We start from the raw sequence: 23,743 nt of genomic DNA, 5'->3' as shown, positions 1-23,743 counted from the left end.
ATTTTTCTCTTAGCGAGGATTCCTGAGTGCTTTGTTAGTGAAGAGCTCTTAACATTTTAACTAGTTCCCTAATATATATATATTTAATGAAACGAGTATCTTTTATAATAATTAGAAAATAAAGATAAGTAAAGATGAAAATGAATAACCCTTCATGGTATTATCCGGGGATGCTCACTACTGGCTTCGCATTCTTGTACTTCCCCAAAACATGGACCCTCTCCTAACATAGGTACAACCCCTTTTCTACAGAAGTTTAGCCAGTTGGACCAGTTTCAAAGGGATTTATTCAGTCAGATAAGAAAGTGATTGGGTGTGCCTGTTTGTTAGTGAGGAAGGAAATGGAACAGCTTGTAAGAGAAAAATGGAGGTGCAGTAGGAAGACGCCCAAAGAAGTCAGGCTGTGAGAACAAAGGAGCCCTCCTCCTTCCTCCTCTTCTCCACCTTCCTCACCATTCTCCTTGTCTATGGAAACTTTTCCATAAAAGGCCAGAGAGTAAACACTTTAAGATTTGCAGGCCACAGATCTCTGTCACAACTATTCAGCAAAAGTATCCATAGGCAATGGGTAAACAAATGGGTGTGGCTATGTTCCAGTAAGACTTTATTTACAAAAGTAAGCCATAGGGCGGATTTGGCCTATGGGCTATAGTTTGTCCACCCTTGGTTTAGGTAAGTGTGATGCTACTACATGCTAGGGGTTGTCACCATCTCATGTATCATTGTTTTACAGGCCACGTGAACTTTGGTCTAAGTCCAAAGTCTCAGGCTGAGTATCTGCTTCTACAGCCATTTGGGTCAAACAGTATCTAACTATCCTTATTGTTTTGGAGCAGAGAGATGGAAAAGGAGTGCGTTTACTGTCCATATGTCTGAGCATCATCCAAGTGAGTTCCTGCCTGGGTGCCTGAGCCATGCATCCACATGTCTACATAACTAATTGTCCAACTCCCAACAACATAGCCGTGAAAGTAGCTCCTAAACAGGCCAAGAGAAACAAGTGGTGATAGAATATAGTCAGTGGTAATGAGGAAGAGGCTGGTTTGGTTGTGGGACACCTGGCCAGGTCTACAGGCCTCTGTGAGTGAGTGAGGAAGCCTAACATCTGGGTACATGTCAAGGTGACTTCAGCTAGCCTGAGTGGGCTGTGCATTGGTGAAGGTTATACAGACTTATCTGCCTGCGTTTGCTAGACTGTTCATTCCAAGAACAGATTAACAAACACAGTTCCCGAGGATGCAGCACAAGGCCAAACCTAAGATAGAAAGGCTTGCAGACACTGCCATCATGTGGTAACTCAAAATCATAATCTATCCAGTAACATATGAATGTTTCTGTGAAAAGTACTTCACTGAATTCAATATAAATTCAATATAGAATCTATAGAAATTCAATTATAATAAAGTAGAAATCCATATATACAGATGTATCACATGCATGCAATGATAATTTTGCCTTTATATGTTTCCTAACGTAAACATTGGCTATAATGTAAGTTCTCTAAAGGTTAATTGAAATGAAGAGAGAAGTAGTACGGTCTTAAGCTCCTTTGTAGAAAATGTTTCTACGTGGGTTTTCCCTCTCAGAAAAGAGACTTGGATGCACATAGTTATTTGAGAAGTGATGACAAGAAGCCAGAGGAAGGGAGAGGGGGGAAAGGGAGAGTAAAAGAGGGAAATAGAAAAGTCAAAAAGGTGAATTACTGAGCTGGGAAACTGGAGATCAATCCCAACATGGATATTCTGAAGAACTACATGGAATGCATTTCAGAAGTGTCCCTTTGAAGGGCAATGTGAGGATTTTTCCAACAACTCATGTTTCCCATTGATTAAGAGTTACCATAGAGGTCTTTAACCCCTCTAAACTTACGCCAAGGAACTGGGAAATACAGTGACCTAATCTGAATAATGTTTTCAGACAAAGTCTTGTACTGGAAACAATTTACAATTCTGGATTTTAAAAAGTATCTTTTTAAAAGCAATAAAATTTTTTGGCAAACTAGTAATGAATGACATCATTAGGTCAAATTTCATGGGAAAGTGGGAACTCAAAGATTTGGGTGGAGTATTGAAGCTGCTTTTTCCTGATAGCATTTGCCAAACAAGGGGATGTACCATCAGTTTTGAAGGCATTATGAGATTAGGGGCCAGAGTTCAAAAGCCAAAGCCTGCCCAAAGAGTATATGAAGATGTAATATACTACAGTTGACATGGTGACTATAGTTAATAACACTGTATTGTATGTTTGAAAGTTGGTAAGAGAGTAGATCTTAAAAGTTCTCATCAAGTGAATAGAATCTGTAATTTTAAAAAACTCCCAGCAAACAAAAAACCAGAACCAGATGGCTTCACTGGGGAATTCTACCAAACGTACAAAGAACTTATACCTATCCTTCTCAAACTCTTCCTAAAGATAGAAGAGGAGGGAACACTCCCAAAGTCATTCTATGAAGCCACCATCACCCTGATACTAAAACCAGACAAAGACACTACACACACAAAAAAAGTACAGGCCCAAACTTCCACAGACACTTTATAGCAGCCAATATGTGTGTAGTTGTAATTGTAAAAAAACGCCAATACTGTTAGGGTGGGCATATACATGTGTTTGAAGCCTACTTCTTTTATTTATCTCCTGGGGGTTATCACATTAATGATCCAATATTTCTGTAATGTTACAATACTGATGAAATATTATAGATATTTTTTTCTATCTCTCCCCTCTCCTAGACTATTTCCTCAAAGACTGAAGTCACTGTTGTTTATCATGATACATAATATATATTTAATAAATGTTGAATTCTTTATCATCCAAAAAGAGAGTTCTCACCATAAGAAAAAATATTATAGCATTTGTGGCAATGGATGTTAGCTAGACTTATTGTGATTATCAATTCACAAATATATGCATATATCAGATTATTATTTTGTACACCTGAAAGTAATATAATATTATATGTCAGTTGTATCTCAATTTTAAAAATAACAAAATATTATAATTCAGAATCAAAAACTGCTAGTCTATGGCTAACAATAAGAAGAATAAAAGGTAAAGAACTTATGTTTTATAACATGATATTGAATCAATTATGATAAGTAAAGGGCAATATAATGGGATGGATAATTCTATACTCTTGCCTCTCAAGAACATTGAAGATTAATGAGATGATAACACAGTGCCATTCAACACAAAAGGTGATGAAGCTTCAACGAAAACATGTCTTTATTAATGAGGAAACATTTTTTGTTTGGACATTAAAACTTCTAAGATTGGAATTCCCATACTAGAGCCCTAGCAAAGTATTCTTGCTGCGACTTTAGATGCTTACACTTCTGCTTCAAAACATAATCTCAGATAAGGCTGCTCCTTAATCTATATGAGGCAAATGAATAAGTGTCTTCTTTTTAGCTTTACAGAGAATAGATACTGCCTCATCCTTCTGAACATTATCCATTATTTCACATCTCTTAAAGTCATTAACTAGAAACCCAGCCTCATTTAATAATAAAATTAGAATGGGTTTTATAATGTATAATACTATATATTATATTACATAAAAAACATAATAATAGTATAGTATATATTAATCACTCACTGTGTTCCAGGCACTGTGCTAAACTTGTTCAGTGTTAGCATATTAAGCATGGTCACTGTATACATCATGTGATTCTCAGTGTGATTGTGTTTTTTATCAATTCATTTCTTCCCAACTCCAAGTCTACCCTTCATTCTGCATTCTGAAAAAAATAGAGCTGACCCCTTTAAACATTTTTCCTTTGCAAAATGGCACAAAGTTAAGTTTTGTCAGTAGAAGATGTTAGGGGGACAAAAAAGAGTCTCGTAGAAGACCTCTTTTAGATGTTAAAAGGCTAAATCAGTAATCCTTAACATTTGCTGCACATAAACATCAATGGGATGCTCTCTTAAAAATGCTCATATTTCACTTCTGGACTATCACCAGTCTCTGATATAAGAGGTCTGGATTTTGAGGTGAGCATGAGTGTTTTTTTAAGGCCTCTTCCCCAGGTGATTCTAATTGCAGTCAAGGATGCAAACAACTGGAGTAAACCTGCAAAGAAAGTGTGAACTAGAAGTAAATCTGCCATCCCTCACCACCAATGCCTTATGTCCAAGGTTGATTTGCTACATATGGAAAAGAGAAAAAAGAAAAGAAAAAAAGATCACTGGCTATCACATATATTTGCAGCCTGGGGTTTGTTTTTAAACGTAAGTTTTATTATTCAAGTATGGTAAGGCCAACACATCCAGAGATGATTGCCATTGAAAAGACAGTTTGTTACTCATAGTTCCCATGATGAGAGAATATGCCATGCCATGCATGGCCACACAGTAAAGCATGAGGGTCAGTTAGGAGCATAGGGAGCAAGGTGAAACATGGGCAAGAGCTTTATTGTGATTTCTGCAAGACGGAATAGGTATGGCAAGCAGGGTTAGGATTGGCTATTTGGAATAATATCAGTGGGCTCTAGGGTATGGGGGTCTCTATAGTTATCTGATATCTGACCCTCAGGTGATTAGGCCTGTTATATAGTGGCCAGAGAGCAAGGGCTGATAGAGGAGATGGTTGGAATATGGACTATGGATTGGTTCATTTGTATGTCAAAGGCATACTTGCAAAGGAGTCAGTCCCTTTCTATCTCTAAGAATTGGTTAGCTCTGGGATGGTCAATCTCTCCAGGGACAGCAAATTCCCAAGATGCCAAAGCATTAAATACAGAAGCTAGAAAATGTAGTTATTACAGGGTTGCATCTCTTTGATGGTCCAGAAACTCAAGCCAAGATCCCGGTTTGAGGCAATTCTGGACTAGTAATAGTCACAGGTCCCTAAAAATTAAGTTTAAATCCTCCACAAAGGAAGATAACTTTACCCTATTCATCATACAATCCCGACAAGGAATTTTAAAAGAAATTAAACAGAAATAAAGAGAAAAATAATCAAAAAGAAACAATGAGCAAACACTCCCCCCCCTCAAAAAACCCACAAAGTGTAAAAAGAGACTAGCAAATTTTAAATATTGGAAATATTGAATACAGATTACAAACTCATAGGTTTTCCCCATTGATACAAATAAAAGACAAACTTTAAAATATTTACAAGTTATAGGAAGCTAGATAAAGTGACATAGAAGATTTCAAAAGGAATGGAAGTTTATTTAAATGAAAAATGGAATAGCTGAAATTTAAAACCCAAAATATATTATTCAAAGCAGATTAGAGACATGTAAAGAAAGAACTGGTGTACTGGAAGACAGGTCAGAATAAAATATCCTGAGGGCAGCACCAAGAAGAAGGAAGAGGAAGCAGAGGAAGAGGAAGAGGAGGGGGGGGAAGAGACAGAGAAGAAGGAGGAGGAGGAGGAGGAGAGGAAGAGGAAGAGAAAGAAGAAGAAGAAGAACAAGAGGAAGAAGAAGAAGGAGAAGAAGGAGAAGAAGAAGAGGAAGGGGAAGAGGAAGGGGAAGAGGAAGGGGAAGAGGGGGAAGGGAAAGGAGAAGGAGAAAGAATTTAGAAGAGAAGAGTAGAAGTGAGGAGTCTTGGAGGATAAGGCAAGAAAACCTAAACTACACTAAATGGGTGTTCCAGAACAAAAGCAAGGTAATGCAGAGGCAATATTAAACAAATATTAACAAACAGAAAACAATTAACAAGTGGCTATAATTACATACCTATCAATAATTTCTTTAAATGTAAATGGACTAAATGCTCCAAACAGAAGACATAGGGTGACTGAATGTATAAAAAACAAGACCGATATGTGTTGCCTACAAAAGACTCACTTTGGATCAAGACACACACAGACTGAAAGTGAAGGGATAGGAAAAGATATTCCATGCAAATGGAAACAAAAAAAATCTGGGTGACAATACTTATATCAGACAAAATAGATTTAAAACAAAGACTGTAAAAAGAGACAAAAAAGGACACTTCATATTTATAAAGGGATCAATTCAATGAGAGGATTTAACATTTGCAAATATCTATGCACCCAACGCAGGAGCACATAAATACATAAAGCAAATATTAACATATATAAAGGGAGAAATTGACAGTAATACAATAATAGTCAAGTACTTTAACACCTCACTGACATTAATGGATAGATCATCCAAACAGAATATCAGTAAGGAAACATTGGCCTTAAACAACACTTTAGACTAAATGAACACTTTAGACCAGATGTACATAGAATATTCCACCCCAAAACAGCAGAATACATATTCTTTTCAAGTGCATATGGAGCATTCTCCAGGATAGGTCACATGTTAGGCCACAGAACAAATCTCAATAAATTTAAGAAGGTTGAAATTATATCAAGCTTCTTTTAGGATCACAATGGTATGAAACTAGAAATCAATTACAAAAAGAAAAATGGAAAAAAACACAAACATGTGGAGACTAAACAGCATGCTTCTAAAAACTCAATGGCTCGGGACTTCCCTGTTGGCTCAATGGTTAAGAATCCGCCTGCCAATGCAGGGGACACGGGTTTGAGCCCTGGTCCAAGAAGATCCCACATACCACAGAGCAACTAAGTTCATGCACCACAACTACTGAGCCCATGTGCCACAACTACTGAAGCCCATGCTCCTAGAGCCCATGCTCTGCCACAAGAGAAGCCACCACAATGAGAAACCTGTGCACTGCAACAAAGTGTAGCCCTCACTCACCACAACTAGAGAAAGCCCATGCACAGCAGCGAAGACCCAATTCAACCATAAATAAATAAACAAATAAATAAATTTAAAAGTGTGTTATGAAAAAAAAACTCAATGGCTCAACAAAAAAATCAAAGAGGAAATTAAAAAGTACCTTGAGACAAATGAAAATGGAAGCACAACATTCAAAATTCTATGGGGTTTGGCAAAAGCAGTTCTAAAAGAAAAGTTCATGGTGATACAGGTCTACCTCAGAAAACAAGAAAAATCTCAAATAAACAATCTAACCTTACACCTAAAGGAACTTTAAAAAGTAGAGAACAACAAAGCCCAAAGTTAGTAAAAAGGAGGAAATAATATTACATGATGCTATATATAGAAAATTCTAAAGACTCCACAAAAAATTATTAGAATTGATAAATAAACTCAGCAAAGTTGCAGGATGTAAACTCAATATACAGAAATCTCTTGTGTTTCTATACACTAATAATAAACTAACAGAAAGAGAAATTAAGAAACACAACCCCATTTACAGCTGCATCAAAAGAATAATATATCTAGGAATAAATCTAACTAAGGAGGTAAAAGATCTGTTCTCTGCAAACCATAAGATATTGATGAAAGAAATTGAAGACAATATAAATAAATGTAAAGATATACCACAGTCATGGATTGGAAGAATTAATATTGTTGAAATATCCATACTACCCAAAGCAGTCTACAAATTCAATGCAGTCCTTATCAAAGTGCCTATAGCATTTTTTATAGATCTGGAACAAATAATCCTAAAATTTGTATGGAACCACAAAAGACCTCAGTAACCGAAACAATCTTAAGAAAAAAAAAACTGAGGTATCACACATCCTGTTATCAAAACTACACTACCAAGATGTAGTTGTTTTGTCATTGTTTTGTGGCCTAACATGTGATCTATCCTGGAGAATGCTCCATGTACACTTGGAAAGAATATGTATTCTGCTGTTTTGGGGTGGAATGTTCTATGTATATCTGGTCTAAAGTGTTCATCTAGTCTAATCAAAACTATATGATATTGGCACAAAAACAGACATATAGATCAATGGAACAGAATAGAGAGCCCAGAAATAAACCCACACTTATATGGTTAATTGATTTGCAACCAAGGAGCCAAGAATATACAATAGGGAAAAGACAGTCTCTTCAATAAATGTTGCTGGGAAAACTGAACAGCTACATGAAAAAGAATCAAACTGGACCACTTTCTTTTACAATATATATAAATAAACTCAAAATGGATTAAATACTTAAATGTAAAACCTGAAAGCATAAAACTCCTAGAAGAAAACATCAGGATTATGCTATCTGACATTGGTCTTAGAGATATTTTTGGGGGGGGGGGGTGTGTCTGTCTTCTCAGGCAAGGGAAACAAAAGCAAAAAAAAAAAAAAATGGGACTACATCAAACTAAAAAGCTTTTGCACAGCAAAGGAAACCATCAACAAAAGCAAAAAGCAATCTACTGAATGAGAGAAGGTATTTGCAAATTATATATTCAATAGTGGTTAATATCAAATATATATAAAGAACTCATACAACTCAATATCAAAAAAATAAACAATCCAACGGAAAAATGACAGAGGACCAAATACATATCTTTCATAGGAAGAAATAGAGATGGCTAACAGGCACATCAGAAGATGCTCAACATCACTAATCATCAGGGAAATGCAAATCAAAACCAAAATGAGATATAACCTCACAACTGTCAGAGTGGCTATTCATGGCTATTATCAAAAAGACAACAAACAACAAGTGTTGGTGAGGATGTGGAGAAAAGGGAACATTCATGGACTGTTGGTGGGAATGTAAATTGGTGCAGCCACTGTGGAAAACAGAAAGGAGTTTTCTCAAAAAAATTAAAAATAAAACTACCATACAATCTAGAAATTCCACTTCTGGATATCTATCCAAATAAGACAAAAACACTAATTTGAAAAGATATGTGCTCCCCTATGTTCATTGCAGCATTATGTACAGTAGCCAAGATATGGAAGCAACATAAGTGTCCATCAACAGATGAATGAACAAAGAAGATATGGTATACATATACAATGGAATATTTCCCAACCATTAAAAAAGAATGAAATGTTGCCATTTGAGACAACATGGATGGACCTAGAGGCTATTATGCTCAGTGAAATAAGTCAGGTGGAGAAAGACAAATACCATATGATTTCACTTATATGTGGAATCTAAAACACAAAACAAATGAACACACAAAACAAAACTGAAACAGACTCGTAGATACAGAGAACAAACTGGTAACCACTAGAAGTGAAGGGAGTGTGGGTTGGGCCAAATAGGTGAAGGGGATTAACAAGTACAAACTTCCAGTTATAAAATAAATAAGTGAGGGGGATGTAACATACAGCATAGTGAATATAGCCAATAATATTGTAATCACTTTGTATGGTGACAAATAGACTTATCATAGGGATTAACGTGTAATGTATATAAATGTTGAATCACTATGTTGTACGCTTGAAACTAATATAATATTTTATGTAAACTATACTTCAGTTTTTTAAAATTTAAAAAGAGAAGTATTGGTGGATATTTTCCAGAAATATTGAAAGGAAACCAAACCATAGATTCAAGACCAATTACTCAAAGAAAAAAGTTTCCAAAAATATCCATATAGACACAACATGGTGAAACTGCAGAACCACAAGAACAAAAGTAAATCTTTAAATTAGGTGGTAGAACAAGTAAACATAAAATCAACAAGGATATAAAGGACTCGGCATCACTATCAAATCTACCAGACATCTGTAGAGCACTCTTCCCAACAGCAGCAAAATATACACTCCTCAAAAACACACCTGAAACATTCTTCAAGATAGACCATATACAAGGCTATAAAACAAACCTCATACGTTTTGAAGGATTGAAATCATGTAAACTATATTCCCCAAACACAATGGAATTAAATTAGAAATCAATAACAGAAGGAAATTTGGGGATTTACAAATATGTGGAAATTAAACAAATACTCCTAAATAATGAATTTGTCAAAAAAGAAATCACAAGAGAAATTAGAAAATACTTTGAAATGAATAAAAACATAAACACAACACAACATGTCAAAATGTACAAATGTGGCAAAAACAGAGCTTAGAGGGAAATTTATAGCTGTAACACCTCTATCAATGACTAACTAGCATAGAGAAATTTTTAAAGGCTCCCTTATTTCAAATGAGAAATAAATATGAAGCCAGCAAAAAAGGGGAGTTGCTCTCAGCCATTGGTTTGGCTCTGCAAGATTGGGAGATGACACACAATTCTGAGACTTCTACTTCAGGAGGGAGGGAGAGAAGGGGAGCTTGCACTCAGTGACCAGGCTTTTCAATGCACTGCCCTAGGAAAAGGGACATGTGGTATATGGAAGTCACACAGCTCTGTGAGTTTGGGAGAAGGAGCACAACCTTGAGACTTCTCCCTCAGATGGGAGGGAGAGGAATGAGGCATGAATCCAACATCCTGGCCTTTCATTACACGGCTTTAGGTAAAAAGGATGGCAGCTCACGGTGGGCAGCACAGCTCTGCAAGATTGGAGGAAGGCACACAACCCTGAAACTTCTCTCCTAGGAGGAAGATGAGAGTGGATTGTGCACATCCATAGAAAATGTTTGAGAGTCTCCCAGAACTTCTAGCCAGGCCAACTGCTGAAAGTCTTTTCCTGCCACAGCCAGTCTGTAAAGACTGGAAGAGGCAGTTACTTCTTTGAATCACAGACACCAATGCAAAGCTGCAGGGAACACAAGTATCAGGGAAATATGACACAAAGTAAATCTCCAGTAACTTATCCTAAAGAATTTGAAATGAGTGGATTGCCTGACAAAGAATTCAAAATAATCATCTTAAAGAAGCACAGTGAGCTACGAGAGAACAGATAGAATACTTTTTAAAAAATCAGGAAAATGATACATGAACAAAATGAAATAGAAACCATAACAAAGAACAAAACAGAAATTCTGAAACTGAAGAATAAAATACTGAACTGAAAAATTCAGTAGAGAGCTTCAACAACAAACTTGGCCAAGAAGAAAAAAGAATCAGTGAACTCAAAGACAGTCATTTGAAATACTCCCACCAGAGGAGCAAAAAGAAAAAAGAACAAAAAAGAGTCAAGAAAGCCTATGAGATTTATGGGAGAGCATTCAAGAAAACCAATGTACACAGTATAAGAGGAGGAGAAGGGAGAGAGAAAGAGACAGAAAGGTTATTTAAAAAATAATGGTTGAAAATTTCCCAAATCTGGGTAGGGAAATAAACATCCAGATTCACTGAGCCTAAAGAACCCAAAGAGGATGAACTTAAAGATGTCTACACTGAGACACATTATAATCAAATTGTCACATCAAAGACAGAGAGAGTTTTGAATGCAGCATGAAAAAACTAACATACAAGGGAACCCATAAGACCATGAGTGAATTTCTCAGCAGAAATTTTACAGGCTAAAAGGGAGTAAGATGATATACTCAAAGTGCTGATGGAAGAAAAACTGTAAACTAAGAATACTATACCCAACAAAGCTGTTCTTCAAAAATGAAAGAGAGATAAAGACTTTCTCAGACAAACAAAAGCTGAAGGAGTTCATCACTAGTAGACCCACCTTACAAGAAACACTAAAGGGAGTTTTTCAAGATGAAATGAAGACACTAAACTGCAACAGGAAAGTATATCAAAGTATAAAACTTGCTGATAAATGTAAATATATATACAAATACAGAATACTGTAACACTGTGACAGTGGTATATAAATCATTGTTAATTATGGTATAAGAGTTAAAAGAAAAAGTTTTAAGAATAAAAACTACAAAAATTTATTAATGGATTCACAATATAAAAAAATATAGAAGGTGACATCAAACATAAAGTGGGGAGGGAGTTTTTGTATGTGATTGAAGTTAAGTTATTGTCAGCTTAAAAAGAGACATAACTATAAGATATTGTATTTTATGTAAGCCTCATGGTAACCACAAAGAAAATGCCAACAGAGGATACAAAAAGAAAAAGAGAAAACAGGGAGTTCCCTGGTGGCCTAGTGGTTAGGATTCCAGGCTTCCACTGCCATGGCCCAGGTTCAGTCCCTGGCTGGGAAACTGAGATCCCACAAGCCACGTGTCAAAGCCAAAAGAAAAAAAAAAAAATTAAAAAAAAGAGAGAGGAAGAGAAAACAATCAAAGAATATTGAAACTGTGTACAAGCCCTTGTGTCCTTGTCTTTTGAAATAAAAGGCTGACTCAAGATTTGATGATTGGGAAATGTGAAGATGTAGAAACAAAGAATAGCTGTTGGGCTGGGGAACGGGTAACAGTTTAGGCTATAAATCTGACACATGGCAGAATCACCGAACTCACAGTTCCCTGAAAGATATAAAGGCCTGACATACGTTCCTAAGTTGTTTTTAGAGGAAGCAGATCCCCACCAGATGAAAACTGCTGACCATAAGAACATAAACCCTACACTGGTTGAAACCAGAAGGTTGATGTTGCTTGAAATTTCACCTTGATGCCAACCAATCCAAGAATTGTCCATGAGTTGATCACACCCTGCTCCTTGAACACAATAAAACTCCTCACTACCCCCTCTAGGGTCTTGAAGGCATTAGCCTGCTGTGGCCCTCTCTGCCTGGCAAAGCAATAAAAGCTACTCTTTTCTACTTTACCCAAAACTCTGTCTCCACGTTTCTATTCAGCACCAGTGAACAGAGGGCAAGTTTCACAACAATATCTCAACAACTACAAAAATCAGCAAAACAAAAAAGGAAGACAGTAAGAGAGGAAAAGAGAAACAAAAGAACTACAAGGCAGGCAAAGCCAACGACAGTAATGTCCGATGACCAATGAATAGACTAAGAAAATGTGGTATATTCATGCGATGGAATATTACTCATTCCTAAAAAGGAAGGAAATCCTACTATTTGTGACAACATGAATGAACTTGGAAGACATTATGTAAGTGAAATAAGCCAGTCATAGAAGCACAAATATTGCATGATTCCACTTATATGAAGCACCTAAAATAGTCAAACTCATAGAAGCAGTGAATCAAGTGGTGGCTGTGGAGGGGCCACAGGGAGGAGGCAATGGAGACTGGTTGTTTAATGGGTTTAAAATGTCAGTTATGCAAGATGAATAAATTCTGCCGTATAACTTAGAACTGATCGTGAACAACAATGCATTATGCACTTAAAATTTTGTTAAGAGGGTAAATCTCTTAAGTGTTCTCACCAAAAAAAAAAAGAGGCACAAGGAAACTTTTGGAGGTGATGAATATGTCTACGGTCTTGACTGTGGTGATGGTTTCATGGTTGTATGCATATGTCCAAACTCATCACTTGTGGACACTACATAGATACAGTTTTTGTATATCAACTCTACCTCAATAAAGTTGTTTTTAAAAATATAACGCTGATGGCTGCTAGGTTAAAGGGGGGAACTGGTAACTGAAACAAAAAACACAACTTATATAACTGTACTATAGCTCACAAAATATATAAAATACACCAAACCATAACATGCAAGACAAATTATCTAAGCTCAAACACCAGCTCATTCAGCCCATAATCCTTTTTCAGAAGAGACCACATTCTTAACAATAACTCATAGGGAACTCGGTGTTCTAAAGATAAAACTACAAATGATAGCAGCAACTCACAGACTTTACAAATTCTAAATAATTCCTGCCGAGACTATCGTATGTTTAACTCCCATCCCCTGTACTCTTCTGAATTTCCCAATTTTGAGATGACTTCTGGTTCCCTATGGTGTGCATTTTCCTTTGCTGCAACAAGCTAAATAAATCTTTTTCTTTGGTGAGCTTTGGTTGGTGAGTGTTTAAAATAAAAATATAAAAGAAGTTAAGAAAAATCTTTATAACATAAATTTGAATGGAAAAAATAAAAAGTATATATATATAACAGTTTGGCCCACTAAAAGGTTCTTGAAACAACAGAACTCTAATAATAATGAGAAAATGCAGCACCCAGATTTTTGTTTTTTAAATAATTTTTGTTCATTTTTAAAAAAACAACAGCAAACAGTGCTCCTTGGAGAAATCACAGATTGCAGGTGTAGGGGAAAAACACAAAGTGTGGCTATGATATATCTCTATACCAGAAAGCAAAAGCACACTCAAAGATTAATGAGGTCATATCAAGGACAGAGAGGTTGGCCAAATGGACATCTCATGGACAAATTTGGGACAATTTTAACATCAAAAAGACTCACGACTATGAGTGACTATAATCATATAATCCCAGCCAGTATCCAGATCTACCTTCAGTGATAGTAAACATGGGGGAAAGAAAAACAAGGTAAATGACACCGTGAGAAAACAAACAGGGAGAATATCTGAGATATTCTATAAGAAAATTAATCTATTTCTTCAAAAATTCAATGTCATTTAAAAAAATGAATAATAAATTAAAATTTTATTTATCACTTCTAGGTTGATCTAAACAGATATAACATATAAATAAATACAGGGAGTGAAACTCCGTTTATCCAGATTCAAAAATATAAATAAATAAAACAGCTATAAAAGTATTTTTAGACACAGTTGGGGAGACTTGAATATAGGATGACTATCAGGTTGTATTAGAGAATTATTCATTATTATTGGGAATCACTAAGATGGCAGAGGAGTAGGAGGACATGGAGTTCATCTCTCTCCACAAATGCATCAAGACTACATCAACAGATGGAACAATTCTCACAGAACACCAGCTGAACACTAGCAGAAGACCTTGGACACCAGAAAGGACAAGAAAGATCTCTGCAAAACCAGGTAGGATGAAAGAAAGAAGGGAAAAAGAAAAGGAGAGGAAGCAGGACAGGCTCTGCACCCCTGAAGGGGAGCTGAAGCAGAGGAGAGGTTCCCACATCAGGGGAAGCCCCCTCACTGATGGGGAAATCAGTTGGGACAGAAGGGGAGCCCTGAGGCTGTTGGAGGAGGGTGAAATGGCCAGTCTGTGGTAGACAGGACAGAGTGAGACCTACACAGGCAGTCCATGCGACAGCCCTGTGCACCACAGACTGGGATGTGTGTCCGCATGTGCACATGGGGACTGAGAGCTGGAACGTAGGGATTGGAGATCAAACCCGGGGAGAGGACTGCTGTTGGCTGCAAGGAGACAGCACGAGGGGACAGGAGGGAGGAAATCCGCAACCAGGAATTCTTGTGGAGGAAACCCAGACTGCCATAGAAGCAAGGCACCACTCTTGAGTGGTGCACAGTGGGTGGATTTGCCATTGCAGCCTCTCTCTCCACAAACCAGCCCCCTGCCACTCCAGGCACTAAGGAAAGCCCCCACCAGGGCTGACCTTCTCACACCAGCCATCAGGAGCTAGGGCCAGATCTCTAGCAACCGTGGCCACTGGCTTTCCTGTGCACCTGTCACTGCCAGGGCCCCCATGACCTAGGTAGTCATGCCACATATGCACCCTGTCCTCACAGGGGCAGACCCAAGTGCTCCAGGACAGCCTCAGGAGCAGACTCCTGTGGGTGGCCCACATGCCGGTGTGGGGCTAAAACCACAGCTGAGCCCCAGGGGCAGGACAACTAAGGAAGAGGAACAAAAATCTTTCTGGGCACAAGCCACAAATCCCTGCAATCCGCTTGGTAACCTTTACATCTATGGAATATCTGAATAGACAATGAGTATTCCCACAAATGAAGGCGGTCTAGCTCTAGCAGCTGTGGACTTTGGGGACTAGTACATGCAGGAGTTGGGCCAGGTCAGAGTCTGAGCTGCTCCCACAATGCCCACAGAGGGACCAGAGACCTACCTAGAAGTTTTGGAGGGCCTCCTGGGGCAGCAGAGGTTGGCTGTGACTCATGGTGGGGGCAAGGACACTGACAGCTGAGACCCCAGGAAAATATAATTATTACTATTTTTTTATGTATTGTTTTATTCTGTGGGGGTTTTTTATTATTTGTTTTAATTTTTATTTTTCTTTAGTTTTTTTATCTTTTTATATTTCTATTTCTACTTTACTTTTTTGTTGTTCTGTATTTTTTCCTTTTTCTTTCCTTTATTCTATTTTGTTTTTATCTTTTTTCCTTTGTTCTATTGGTGCTTATCTTTTCTATCTTTTATATCGTTTTTGTGTATTTGTTTTGTTTTCTTTGCTTTTTCCTTCAGTTTTCATTCTGCATTTGTTTTGGTTTGGTTTTGTTTTGTTAGTTTTGCTTTTAATTGTTCCATTTCATTTAGGGGTTCATCTCTTTGGCTGGTTGTTCTCTTGGTTTTTGTTGTTTCTGTTTTTGTTTTTGCTTCTTTTTGTGTGTGTGTGTGTGTGTCTTTGTTCTTTTTTGTTTTTGTTTCTTTGGTTTTGCTTTTACCATTTGTCTGGGGCTTTGGTTGTCTGCTTGCTTGTTTGTTTTTAATAGTTGTTGTTTGCTTGTTTCTGTCTTTGCTATTTGTTGTGGGCTTTATGGCTGTTTGTTTTCATTTGTTTTCTTCCCACCCTTTAGTTTCATAGTTTGTTTTTTTTCTTCTTCTTCTTTTTCTTTTTTCTATTCTCTTCTTTTTTTTCCTTTTTTTTTTTTTTTGATGAGCTGTGTGGTTTGCAGAATATTGGTTCCCAGGCCAGGGGTCAGGCCTGAGCCTCAGGGTGGGAGCTCTGAGTCCAAGATGCTGAATCGCAAGAGAATTCAAGGCCCCAGGTAATATTAAATGGCAAGAGATCTCCCGGAGGTCTCCATCTCAACTCCAAGACCTGGCTCCAACCACCTGCCTGCAGGCTCCAGTGCTGAACACCCCATGCCAAACAACAAGCAAGACAGGAGCACAAACCCACCCATGAGCAGACAGGCTGCCGAAAGTCGTACTAAGCCTGCAGACACCCCAAAACACACCACTTGATGCGGCCCTGCCCATCAGAGGGACAAGATCAAGCTCTACCCACCAGAAGGCAGGCATCAGTCCCTCCCACCAGGAAGCCTACACAAGCTGCTAGACCAAACTTGCCCACTGGAGGCAGACATCAGAAGCAAGAGGAACTGTGACCCTGCAGCCTGGAGAAAGGTGACCTCAAACACAGTAAGTGAGACAAAATGAGAAGACAGAGAAATATGTTGCAGATGAAGGAGCAAGATAAAAACCCACAAGACCAAATAAATAAAGAGGAAATAGGCAAGCTACCTGAAAAAGAATTCAGAGTAATGATAGTAAAGATGATCCAAAATCTTGGAAATAGAATGTAAGCATGGATCGAGAAAATACAAGAAATGTTTAACAAAGACCTAGAAGAATTAAAGAACAAACAAACAGAGATGAACAACACAATAACTGAAATGAAAAATACACTACAAGGAATCAAAACCAGAATAACTGAGGCAGAAGAAGGAATAAGTGAGCTGGAAGATAGAATGGTGGAAATAACTGCCAAGGAGCAGAATAAAGAAAAAAGAATGAAAAGAATTGAGGACAGTCTCAGAGACCACTGGGACAGCACTAAAGGCACCAACATTCAAATTATAGGGGTCCCAAAAGAAGAAGAGTAAAAGAAAGGGTATGAGGAAATATTTGAACACATTATAGTCAAAAACATCCCTAACATGGGAAAGGAAATAGCCACCCACGTCCAGGAAGCACAGAGAGTCCCATACAGGATAAACTCTAGCAGAAACACATGAAGACACATATTAATCACACTAACAAAAATTAAATTCAAAGAAAAAATATTACAAGCAGCAAGGGAAAAGCAACAAATAACATACAAGGGAATCCTCATAAGCCTATCAGCTGATTTTTCAGCAGAAACTCTGCAGGCCAGACGGGAGTGGCAGGATATATTTAAAGTGATGAAAGAAAAAAACCTACAACAAAGATTACTCTACCCAGCAAGGATCTCATTCAGATTCCACAGAAAAATCAAAAGCTTTACAGACAAGCGAAAGCTAAGAGAGTTAAGCACCACCAAACCAGCTTTACAACAAATGCTAAACAAACATCTCTAGGTGGGAGACACAAGAGAAGAAAAAGACCCACAAAAACAAACCCCAAACAATTAAGAAAATGGTAATAGGAACATACGTATTGATAATTACCTTACTAAATGGATTAAATGCTCCAACCAAAAGACACAGACTGGCTGAAAGGATACAAAAATAAGATCTGCATATATGTTGTCTACAAGAGACCCACTTCAGACCTAGGGACACATACAGACTGAAAGTGAGGGGATGGAAAAAGATATTTCATGCAAATGGAAATCAAAAGAAAGCTTGATTAGCAATACTCATATCAGACAAAATAGACTTTAAAATAAAGACTGTCACAAGAGACAAGGAAAAACAAAACATAATGACCAAGGGATCAATTCAAGAAGAAGATATAACAATTATAAATATTCATGCACCCAACATAGGAGCACCTCAATACATAAGGCAAATGCTAACAACCATAAAAGGGGAAATCGACAGTAACTCAATAATAGTGGGGGACTTTAACACTCCACTTACACGAATGGATAGATCCTCCAGACAGAAAATTAATAAGGAAACACAAGCCTTAAATGACACAACAGACCAGATAGTCTTAATTGATATTTATAGGACATTCCATCCGAAAGCAGCAGAATACACTTTCTTCTCAAGTGCACATGGAACATTCTCCAGGATAGATCACATCTTGGGCCACAAATCAAGCCTCAATAAATTTAAGAAAATTGAAATCATATCAAGCATCTTTTCCAATCACAACGTTATGAGATTAGAAATCAATTACAGGGAAAAAAATGTAAAAAACACACATACATGGAGGCTAAACAGTGAGCTACTAAATAACCAAGAGATCACTGAAGAAATCAAAGAGGAAATCAAAAAATACATAGAAACAAATGACAACGAAAATACAATGACTGAAAATCTATGGGATGCAGCAAAACAATTTCTAAGACGGAAGTTTATAGCAATACAATCCTACTTCAAGAAACAAGAAACATCTCAAATAAACAACCTAACCTTACACCTAAAGCAACTAGAGAAAGAACAAAAAAACCTAAAGTTAGTAGAAGGAAAGAAATCATAAAGATCAGAACAGAAATAAATGAAATAGAAACGAACAAAACAATAGCAAAGATCAATAAAACTAAAAGCTGGTTCTTTGAGAAGATAAACAAAATTGATAAACCGTTTGCCAAACTCATCAGGAAAAAAAGGGAGAAGACTCAAATCAACAATATTAGAAATGAAAAAGAAGTAACAACTTACACTGCAAAAATACAAAGGATCATGAGAGATTACTACAAGCAACTATATGCCAATAAAATGGACAACCTGGAAGAAATGGACAAATTCTTAGAAAAATACAACCTTCCAAGACTGAACCAGTAAGAAACAGAAAATATGAACAGACCAATCACAAGTAATGAAATTGAAACTGTGATTAAAAATCTTCCAGCAAACAAAAGTCCAGGACCAGATGGCTTCACAGGTGAATTTTATCAAACATTTAGAAAAGAGCTAACACCTATTCTTCTCAAACTCTTCCAAAAATTGCAGTGGGAGGAACACTCCCAAACACATTCTACGAGGCCACCATCACCCTGATACCAAAACCAGACAAAGATATCACATACAAAAAAAAGAAAATTACAGACCAATATCACTGATGAACATAGATGCAAAAATCCTCAGCAAAATACTAGCAAACAGAATCCAACAACACATTAGAAAGATCATACACCATGATCAAGTGAGATTTATCCCAGGGATGCAAGGATTCTTCAATATATGCAAATCAATCAATGTGATACACCATATTAACAAGCTGAAGAATAAAAACCATATGATCATCGCAATAGATGCAGAAAAAGTTTCTACAAACTTCAGCACCCATTTATGATAACAACTCTCCAGAAAGTGGGTATAGATGGAACCTACCTCAACATAATAAAGGCCATATATGACAAACCCACAGCAAACATTATTCTCAATGGTGAAAAACTGAAAGCATTTCCTCTAAAATCAGGAACAAGACAAGGGTGACCACTCTCGCCACTATTATTCAACATAGTTTTGGAAGTCCTAACCATGGCAATCAGAGAAGAAAAAGAAATAAAAGAAATACAAATTGGCAAAGAAGAAGTAAAATTGTCACTGTTTGCTGATGACATGATACTATACATAGAGAATCCTAAAGATGCCTCCAGAAAACTACTAGAGCTAATCAATGAATTTAGTAAAGTCGCAGGATACAAAATTAATACACAGAAATCTCTTGCATTCCTATACACTAACAATGAAAGATCAGAAAGAGAAATTAAGGAAACAATCCCATTTATCATTGCAACAAAGAGAATAAAATACCTAGGAATAAACCTACCTAAGGAGGCAAAAGACCTGTACACAGAAAACTGTAAGACACTGAAGAAAGAAATCAAAGATGACACTAACCGATGGAGAGATATACCATGTTCTTGGATTGGAAGAATCAACACTGTGAAAATGACTATACTACCCAAAGCATTCTACAGATTCAATGCAATCCCTGTCAAACTACCAATGTCATTTTTCAGAGAACTAGAAGAAAAAATTTTACAATTTGTATTGAAACACAAAAGACCTTGAATAGTAAAAGCAATTTTCAGAAAAAAAAAAATGGGGATGGAGGAATCAGGCTCCCGGACGTCAGACTATACTACAAAGCTACAGTAATCAAGACAGTATGGTACTGGCACAAAAACAGAAATATAGATCAATGGTACAGAATAGAAAGCCTAGAGATAAACCCATGCTCCTATGGTCACCTAATCTATGACAAAGGAGGCCAGAATATACAATGCAGAAAAGACAACCTCTTCAATAAGTGGTGCTGGGAAAACTGAACAGCTACATGTAAAAGCCTGAAATTAGAACACTCCCGAACACCATACACAAAAATAAACTCAAAATGGATTAAAGACCTAAACATAAGGCCAGACACTATAAAACTCCTAGAGGAAAACAGAGGCAGACACTCTTTGACATAAATCACAAGATCTTTTTTGACCCACCTCCTAGAGTAATGGAAATAAAAACAAAAATAAACAAATGGGACTTGATTAAACTTAAAAGCTTTTGTCAGCAAAGGAAACCATAAGCAAGACAAAAAGACAATCCTCAAAATGGGATACAATATTAGCAAACAAAGCGGCTGACGAAGGATTAATCTCCAAAATATACAAGCAGCTCATGCAGGTCAATATCAAAAAAACAAACAACCCAATCAAAACATGCATGGAAGACCTAAATAGACATTTCACCAAAGAAGACTTACAGATGGCCAAGAAACACATGAAAAGATGATCAATATCACTAATTATTAGAGAAATGAAAATCAAAACTACAATGAGGTATCACCTCACACTGGTCTGAATGGCCATCATCAAAAAATCTACAAACAGGGCTTCCCTGGTGGCGCAGTGGTTAAGAATCTGCCTGCTAATGCAGGGGACATGGGTTCGAGCCCTGGTCCGGGAATATCCCACATGCTGCAGAGCAACTAAGCCCGTGTGCCGCAACTACTGAGCCTGCACTCTAGAGCCTGCGAGCCAAAACTACTGATGCCCATGCGCCACAACTACTGAAGCCTAAGCGCCTAGAGCCCATGCTCTGCCACAAGAGAAGCCACTGCAATGGGAGGCCCACGCACTGCGGCGAAATGTGGCCCCCACTTGCCTCAACTAGAGAAAGCCTGCATGCAGCAGTGAAGACCCAACACAGCCAAAAATAATAAATAAATAAAATAAATAAAATTTTTTTAAAATCCACACCCAATAAATGCTGGAGAGGGTGTGGAGAAAAGGGAACCGTCATGCATTGTTGATGGGAATGTAAATTGATACAGCCACTATGGAGAACAGTATGGAGGTTCCTTAAAAAACTAAAAATAGAACTACCATATGACACAGCAATCCCAATCCTGGGCATATACCCAGAGAAAACCATAATTCAAAAAGACACATGCACCCCAATGTTCACTGCAGCACTATTTACAATAGCCGGGACGTGGAAGCAACCTAAATGTTCATCAACAGAGGAATGGATAAAGAAGATGTGGTACATATACACAATGGAATATTACTCAGCCATATAAAGGAACGAAATTGGGTCATTTGTAGAAACGTGGATGGACCTAGAGACTGCCATACAGAGTGAAGTAAGTAAGAAAAAGAGAAACAAATATTATATTAACGCATATATGTGGAATCTGAAAAAATTGGTATAGACGATCTTATTTACAAAGCAGAAATAGAGACACAGGCATAGAGAACAAACATATGGATACCAAGGGGGAAATGGTGGGGTGGAATGAATTGGGAGATTGGGATTGACATATATACACTATTGATACTATGTATAAAATATATAACTAATGAGAACCTACTGTATAGCACAGGGAACTCTACTCAATGCTCTGTGGTGACCTAAATGGGAAGGAAATCCAAAAAAGAGGGGATGTATGTACACATACTGCTGATTCACTTTGCTGTACAGTAGAAACTAACACAATATTGTAAAGCAACTATACTCCAGTAAAAATTTTTTAAAAATTATTATTAACCTTCCTAGGTGTGCTAATAGCATGTGTTTATTTGGGAGAATTTACTTATTCTTGGGAGATGCATGCTTAGGGGTGAAGTGTTTAGGTGTGAAGTATCGTGAAATCTGTAACTTTTAAAATGTTTATCAAAAAAAGTATGCAGAGAGAGAAAATAAATGTGGCAAAATATCAACAAATTTTTAATCTTGAGGAAAGGTATATGGGTGTTTGTTGCATCATTCTTTCTACTTTTCTGTATGTTTAAAATGTTTCAATTTAATGTTGGGAGGGAGGAAAGAAGTGTCCAAGTGCACAAAGACATTCTTGCAGTGTTGCTAAAAATATTAAAATACAGGGTACCATCTAAAAGCTCTGCAAAAAGAAATCACTTAAACACATTTGGTACAGTTGGTCCAGCCATAGAATGAATTCAGTCAGTCAGTCAAGAATTATTGACCAAAGAAATTCTTTGCATCAAATACTACCCTAAGCTCTGAGGACAGAGTGATAAAGAAGACAGAGAAGCCCTCAGCTCTTGGGAAAAGCCAAAAATAAGAAAACAAATAAATGAACAAATTCATCACCGACAGGACTGACATGGCATGTGGCATGAAGCAAATGACAAATGACAGAGAAGTCTCCCTATATTGAAGGTTAGGGAAGGCCACATGGGGGTGGCAGTATTTGAGCTGAGGCTTCAGTGGCAACAAGGAGCCGACAAGGGGGACAGCTTGTAAATCTTCCCGTCCTCACAAGGGAAAGCCGAGTGAAAAGGCACTAATGCAAGCATGAGGACAGCTACGCAACATGAAAAGAATGATGTAAATTACACAGCACAGCTTAGAAAAATGACTGCAACATGGTGTGTGTGAGAAGACGGATGTCGAACCACTTCTATAATACGATACAACTCTTCAGAGATATATATACACAAGTAGGATGATGCAATGCAAATTGCCAACAGCTTGTCAGTGTGTTGACATTACAGGTGACTTCTACTGTCTTTCTTTCACTATCTGATTTTTCTAATGTACAAATGAACATATTACTTTTATTAAAAAAAAAAAAAGAAGAAGACACGTCCCACTCTGGAGGTAAAGAAAAGCAGCAACATAAGTAGCCCACAGTAATACCCTGGTGCCCAGAATGAAGGTCAGTCTGGACACTTGAGAAGCCCCATTTTGATCACTCTTAGTAACAATCCAGGGAGTTTCAGGCTGCCCCTCCAAAGGAGGTGTCCACTCTGCACAGGCAGCAGCTTCAGACATTTATGAAATGCTTTGCTTTCTTCCTTGACTCCAAACCTTGGGACTGAGACAGAAAAATAGGGGAAACTACTCATAAGCTGCCAATAACAAAAAACTAGCTGAGTCCCTCCAATTAAATAAAAAAACGAGTGTAGCTGTGACTGTGGGTCAGTGTCCTGGATGCTGCCAGGAAGGAAGCAACGTCAAGGAGCTCATTGGTGGGAGCCAAGTGATCGTCCCACCCA

The sequence above is a fragment of the Eubalaena glacialis genome, chromosome 3 (assembly GCF_028564815.1).
Source record: "Eubalaena glacialis isolate mEubGla1 chromosome 3, mEubGla1.1.hap2.+ XY, whole genome shotgun sequence".
Lineage (NCBI taxonomy): Eukaryota > Metazoa > Chordata > Mammalia > Artiodactyla > Balaenidae > Eubalaena > Eubalaena glacialis.
This window is presented reverse-complemented; position numbering follows the sequence as displayed.